Here is a 7,997-nt window from a genome sequence, read left to right as displayed (position 1 = left end):
TTCCCATACTATATATAAGTTCCTATTTTATATATAATTATTTTTGTAAATAAAAAATGAAACTATAAAACATATTATGATCTCATTTATTTTCATCAATCGTTATTCCACTTAGTTTTAATTTACTAGAATTTTAAAACTTTATCCTTCAGAACAATGTTGGGAACGTAATCTCCAATCAAAAATTAATTATCTCATGTTTCAATTTCCAAGCCGAAAAATAAGTCATCATTAGTCAATCCATGTGTCATTCTTTTGAATTGATCCAGAAATGAATGATGATCTCATAAAATATATTTGGAAAATAATATCTTCTGTTTTGAATAGAGTTATGTTTTTAAATAAAAATGAAAATATAAATCTCACTATAACAATAGCCTATATTTAATCCCTCCTTAATTATAATTAAAATCTTTAATAGATGACTGGAAGATTATTGATTGACCGTGTGTAAAGATGAGTTTATAAAATTTAAAATTAATTAAAAAAATATATATAAAAAAGGTATAAAAGTAAATAAGAAATTATCATATAAAAATCATAATATCTCATTTAGTTTCACCAGTTATCATTCCAATATTATTTATCCTTTAACAGGACAATGGTAAATATCCATTTAACTCATAGGTAGTTCTGGTCTCTCAGGGTTTATAGGAGAAAGAGAATTTATCTTATTTTATCATCATCAATAAAAGGCTTCTAAGTATAAGTAGAGCCCGTTAGTGAGCGTGAAATGTCTGCGGAAGATTTTAATAATTTTGACTACTGTTCTTTTCAGGTTCATATCTTCTTGTACTCTTTGTAACTAACTGTGTGCGAAGTTCTATCTATATAATTCGCTCTACTAAAATTGTAATTAATGTTTTGTTGATTTATTGGTTACTTATTTATGTAATAAAATTAATTAAGCCATATTTAAATAATAATTTTGAGCGAAATTTGTCAATTTAAGTGTACGAGTAAATACTGTAGATAACTTCCCGGTCTGTAATTCCGAAGAAAAGGAAGGTACCTTTCACTTCTTGGAAACCTGTCCGAAGTATAGTGAAATTAGAATAAAACATTTTGGGTAGTGGTCCTGCTCTCCGGAACAATTATTCAGTTTATTAAAAGGCTCTAATTAAAAGGTTATTAGCAAGTATGTAAGACGGGCTACACTAGAAAGAGCGCAATGCCAATGCATACCACATTTTGATACTATTGTTTTTTTTGTTTTTTTTAAATAATATCATATTAAGGTTAAAAGCATGTAACATTTTTTTTTTTTAAGTTTTATAATTTGTGTGTTTTAGTTAAAATTACACATAGGCTTCGACCGAGGGATATTTTTCCATATTCTATGTGTTCTCAATTATTTAAGTAGAATCCTTCTTGTATTTATTTATAAATAAACACATTTCATTTATTCATAGATGATAAAATTAAGTGTTTATTCTACAACTTGGTTGTTAAAAAAGTAGTTCGTGAGAAAATATTTTTTTACTCTGCTAGTAATTTTCATTTTTTTGCTTTCAGTTATTATTACAAATCAAGTATCTTCGAATATGTTAAACAATAAAAGTAAAAACATTATGTGTATTTTTTACATAAATTATTATTTTGAAAATGTTGAAATTAATTATTATAGTTTTAATATAATAAATAAATGACATATTGTAATATATGTTAATATGTTTCCTAAAATTGAGTGTGTAAGAAACTGAACACAAATATAAATAATGTTATCCTAATTTTTAGTTGCTATAATAAAATCGATAATAACATACTAGTTTACCTTTTAATTAGGCTAAAACAGATGGAAAACTATATTTTGTTAATAGCTAGTTAGAAAAACTATTATTTCAGGAATTTTCAATTATTAATTAATTAATTATTCAATTATCCAAAGGTTTTAGCTGAATATAACTCATTATAAGTAAATTTTACATAGGCCAGCTACCAGAGTGTAGATTGAAATGTTCCTATTCCTTCCTGGGGCTTAGTGAAACTCACATTTTCTCTTGTTTCAACAAAAAACAAAATTATTTTGTAACATTAGTAATTGTAATAGGATCACATTCTGCAGAATGAAACAAACTCGAAGTTCAAGTTACTCAGTACACCCCTTAAATTACAAATATTAGAAAAATGGCAGGCCAAGTGGGATGAAAGCTCTCCGAGTAAATTAAAAGAAATAAAGCGATCAGTAAAACCATGGTCAACATCCTACCGCAACAGCCGTAGGGAGGAAGCTGCTCTAACCCGCTTGAGAATAAGTCATACTCTCCTCACGCACTCTCACCTGATCAGAAAACTGCCACCTCCAACGTGCAAATATTGTCAGTCCATTCTTACGATTAGACATATTTTTGAAGAATGTACTCACTATTTGACAACAATAAACAGGATAGGACTGACCCCAAATTTATCAGAAGCTCTCACAGATGAGGAAGCTAAAATTACATTAGTGTTTGAATTTTTAAAAGCACATCGCCTTATTTATAAATTATAATCCTCTTCGATTTTTTTTTAAATTTATTTATTTATCTATTTTATTTTTTTATTTTTTTTTACTTTTATCATGATATAGGCGTTGATGACCAGACGGTTTTACACCTTTAAGCAACAATCAACGACAACAACAACTAGAAGTTCAAATATAACAAATTTGATAAAACTAGTGACAAGTACAATATAACAAATCCACTAAATCATCGTTATGTGGGATTCTCCTTGGTCAAATGACCTCATTAACCTGGGATCTAATAATTCAGAAAGAATGACATTTTTGATATATGACATTAGGTAAATAAGAAACAAACGTTACATTTTTATTTATATAGATAGGAAAAATAGAAAATTCTCTATATTTTTGCTAGTACTTGCTCAATTTAGTTGATTTTGACTGTAAGTCAAATCGTATATATGGAATATACAGTAAGGAAAAGTATTGCGATCGTGAACAATTTTGAATCCGAGCTTTCGATGGAAATACACTTTTTGAGATCTTCTAAATTCGTAAAATATAGTTTCGTTAGGTGAAAGTATTACAAAAGTATCACAAGTGAAAGCACAGAATGATCAGAACTATCAAACTTGAAAATAGTTGTACTGTTTGATTAAAAATGTTCCAAATCTGCAAAGCCGGTTATGTAACACCCCTAAACATGTAAACATCCTTTTGGCTTCGCCGTAGTCAGGGTTTTTTTTTTTTAAATACTTTTTATTTATTGATAGATATTACAATCTGCCACACAGTTGTGGGCAATAGGTAATAGTGATGAATAATCACATTCATACTATAATAAGAATACAAATAAATAAATGAATGGAAAAAAAATCTCTCGTAAAATATATACAAACAGAAAGATAAACGAAATGAACATAATCAAACTATCTGTATGAAAAAAATAAATAAATAAAATAACACAATGATAAAATAATATAATCTCTAGTCACATTTACACTCTTATATACAATATTTACACAATCGACCTGAGGATCTCTGAACCCACTCTATCCCCCACGTGTGAGGTGTAGAGCAGAGCTCAAAAGTTCCTAGCGCATCCCTCTCGCCGCATCACTGGTAGTGAGTCAGTGGAGGCTGAGCAAGTGCGCTAAACATCCAAACACTCAACTTGAGTGGAGAATCTGACCATTGCCAGAACTCCAATTGTCCATTTTTATTTTACAAGTCTCTTGGCCACTGCCGTTTCAACCTTCTAGGTGGGCTGTAGGGATGGGTGGAACTAGATAAGGTTTGAACCAAAGGATTAGGATGGTTGGTAAGGTTTATATAGAATTTTGAGAATTTGTTTGGTATGAGATCAAGGACAAAAGGAATATGTAGGTCATGGTGTAGTGTTCTGTTGGAAACGTAATAGGGTGCATTAACTATGGTTCTAAGGATTTTGGATTGGATACATTTGATGTTCGACGGTTTAGCTGTTCCCCAAAGTTGAAGTCCGTAGGTCCAGATTGGTCGGAGTATAGTCTTATAAATTAGTAGTTTGTTTTCTAGTGAGAGATGAGACGTCCGGCTAAGCAGTCGGTATAGTTGGCTGAATCGTCTGTTGAATTCTTGTCTTTTAAGTCTGGTATGTTGGTTCCAGGAGAGTCTTTTGTCGAAGACGAATCCAAGATATCGCACTGTGTCGGATCTGGGTAGCGGAATATTATTAAGAGTTACAGGTGGACATAAGCTGAGGCGGAGAGTGAAAGTCACATGGGTGCATTTAGTCAGGAATTAAAGGTACTTTAGAGTAAGTTTTTTTTTCTTTTCGTCATTTAAGCCCTGTCATGCTTCTTCAATGAGGATAAAACCTATCTGACACAAGATCAGTTTATTATTCATTGATATACCTCTTTGATCAAATCAAAGTTGTTTGAGATAATAATAAAAAAAAAAAAATGTGTTGTTAGTAGTTTTTAAGTTATAGAGCTCCGAATGAAAAATTAATGTTTTTTTTAAGGTTTTAAAACAGCCGTCATTTTTTATTCCTGCTACCTATACTTGGCAGAATCATCAGTTTTGATTAGTAATTATACATACTTTTCATTAAAGTAATCAAAAATTGGGATGAGATAAGTGCCTTTTTTTCTTCCCGGCTCTTGTACTATCATAAGTGGGGCATCATGAAGCAAAGTTGGTCGGATTATGGAATTATAGTTTTGAAGCTTCGGGCGCAGTTAGCAAGTGGTGCAGTCTATAAGATTAGAGGCGGGCTAGCTTGAGTTTCTCCTTGGCATGAATGGGGAAAGTAAGGTGACGGTCTAGAGTTACAAAAAGGTAGAGGAGTTGGAGATTTTACGGCCCTGTTCATCAACTACGAATGTCCAAGGCAAGCAGCTCTTTTTGCCTTTTTGGAAAGACATGACTATGCGTCAGTTTTAGCCGGGCCCTAATTCCATCTTTCTTCAGTGCAGCTACGATGGTGGAGGAAGCTTCCTGGGCAAGGCCGAGAGCCCGTTTAGTATAAAATAGTGATTTCCCGTTATTCAAAATATTGCCATATGAACATACATTTAATGCCTGGGATGTCATAACACTTTTTACAATCAAATCGACAGGCAGAAAATGCCACTTTATAAAATCGGTTTTTCCGAATGATTAATTAGTTTTTTTTTATCGCTTTGAAACAGCTGCCATTTTTTATTCCCCCTACCTATAATTGGTACACTCATAAATTTTGACTAATAATTATTCCTAATTTTCAATTAAGTAATCAAAAATTGGGCTGAGGTAACTGCCTTTTTTCTCCTCCTGGGCTCTTGTGCTATGAGACACCTCTACAAAAACCACACTGAACAGACTGCAGAGCTTCCAGGGATCTGTCCTCCGAAAGATCGGCCGAGGAACCACCCTCCAGAGGGCCAAGAACAGTGTCATCCGAGAAGAGCTTCAATTCCCCACTGTGCCGGAGTATATAGGCCGACGACACATTAAATTCTTTTATGGGTTGAAGGCCTGCTGCAACCATCTGTTCCGAGAGATCCCTCCTCCGCCAAGACCTGGGAGGTGGCAGAGCTCGGTCCCCTTGGTCGATGTCCTCGACGAGGGAAGGGCTTTGGACTTTAGTGTCTAAAGTCGATTTATTCACAATTTAACCGTTCCGCTGGTCCGCGGAACGGCCTCTCCCCTTTCCAATATTTAACTGGCATAAGCCACCACAACACCACCTGGACCCTGCACATCACCTTAAAATGCCAAAAGGCAATCGAAGGAATTAAAAAGTACCAGATATACATATACCTAACTGTATTCAAGTACTTATTTCGTCAGGGGGGGTACGAAAAAAAACACACAAAAAAAAACACTATTTTATATTACGATGAATGGAATATGGTCCGGGTGCGGTAAAAAAAAACTCAAATAGTAGATAATTATACTATTTCATTGAGCCAACGTTTCGCTCCACGTTGCAGGGCTTCGTCAGGGCTAAAAAAGATACAAACACTATTGTTACAAAAAGGAAAAAAGGAAAAAAACATAATAACAATAACGAAAATAATTTGTAAAGTAAACATAGTAAAAAAGTATTTAAATTAGGTGAACAATAAATGGTAATATTCATAATAGGGGGAAAAAATATTAATAAAAAAAAAAAAAAGTAAAGTATAAAATAATGGGATACAATGTGTGTAAGTGATTAAGAAACAAAATATACCAAATGAGCTATACAGAAAAGTGTAAAATATAATAGAAAATTATTAATAAAGTCATTAATATAAGTATACTTAAGTATTCTCCGCACCCAGACCATATTCCATTCATCTATACACACGGTCAATCAATAATCTTCCAGCATTTTATATTACCTTACAATGCCACAAGGCAGTAGTATGCTAGTATACACTTGTCATTTGTATAATGCATTTGTATGTATATATTGTATAAATTTAATAATAAAGGAGGTTACGAAACACCATTTTATAAATTTACTCTGGTACACAACACGTACACTGCTAAAAATAGGAAGATCATTTTTTAAACTACACTAAAATGATTTAACACACATTTCGTTTAGAGTGCTTAATATTAAAATATTTTTTATTATATTTGATAATACACGGTATATATATATTTTTAACAAAATATTTTGTATATTCTGCTTATATTCCCATGAAAACTCATTATTATTTTTTTGTAGTATTTATAATAGCTAGAAAACTATACATCTCTTGGAACATGGTAAATTAAATTTTTTACAAAGCAAAAATTTTTAGATTGGCTTTTGCACTCAAGTGATATGAGTTTAAGTCGTGTGAGTGGACTCATTACATATGTTTTTAAAATTATTTGTATATATCAGTTTAACTGTATGAACAATGAATATTTTAGGAAAATCTTTATTAAATTTTAATAAAGTTAATTCCTAAAACTGGTGGGTGTATTGAATATTTTTTTTTGTAAAAACTGAAATAAGTGGAATAAGAAAGAAAATTAATTAAAATCTTTCTTCTGAAATATGATTTATTTCCTTATTCATTGTTCTAAGAACTCATTAAAGTTATATTTAATTTTTTGTAAAAGAGCAACAACCCATCTTGCTACTAAAGAGCACTTTCCTAGAAATTTTAAAAGTTTCCTTAGATTATTATTTTTTTTTTTTTTTTATGTTTCTTTATTACGTTGTTTCCTCAGTATAAATTTCTGCTTTAATAACTGATAGTTTCATTCGTGAAAAATAATACCCAAGTAGGAAAATATACAGTTATAGAAGTCTATTTATTCATTATAAAAAATACCTATAAGTGATTTGCATTAAAAAAAATATATATATAATTTAACAATTTTTTTCAATACTTTTTTGAAAGAATCTATTTATTGAGCAATATTACAATCTGCCACAACGTTGTTGGGCATTAAGTAATAGTGATAACTGATCAAGTTCATACTAAAATTAAAAAAAAAATAAATATGAATAAAAATAATTGAAAAAAAAAGAATTTAGATGAAAATAAATAAAATCTCTCTCTAAATATATATAAACAGAAAGGTAAATAAAATGAACATAATGAAACTATGTACATGTAGAAAAAAATATATAAAAAATAAAATAATCGCTAGTCATATTTACACTTTGTTTATATCAATACTGAAGGTTTATTTTGTTCAAAAATTTTATTTCTTGGCTTCTCATCTTTTTACATATCATATAAACTTCTTAAGAGTAAATAGGACCTTTTCAAACTTATTCGATGATCGTTGATTGAAAGTGAGTGATATAGAAAAGGAAGATTCACTTTGCAATGCTTCATCAGAGCTAAAAAAGATATGAAAATAAATAATAAAATAAATAAAACTAAAATAATGTAATAAAATAATAGAATAGATAACAAGAAATAAAAGTAAACTAAGGCTAAAAATGTGCGAAAATTTATATAAAAATAAATAAAAAAAAAAAGCCTTACAGTGAAAAGTATAAATAAACAAGAATAACAAAAAGTTATTAAACAATTAAAGAAAGGATAGTAAATAAATTTTTTATTATTTATTTATTGTAATTTACAACTGT

The sequence above is a fragment of the Halyomorpha halys genome, unplaced genomic scaffold (genome assembly GCF_000696795.3).
Source record: "Halyomorpha halys isolate HHAL.00 unplaced genomic scaffold, Hhal_1.1 Scaffold2059.1, whole genome shotgun sequence".
Taxonomy (NCBI): Eukaryota; Metazoa; Arthropoda; class Insecta; order Hemiptera; family Pentatomidae; genus Halyomorpha; species Halyomorpha halys.
The sequence above is the reverse complement of the archived record's forward strand: the minus strand, read 5'-3'. Positions refer to the sequence as shown.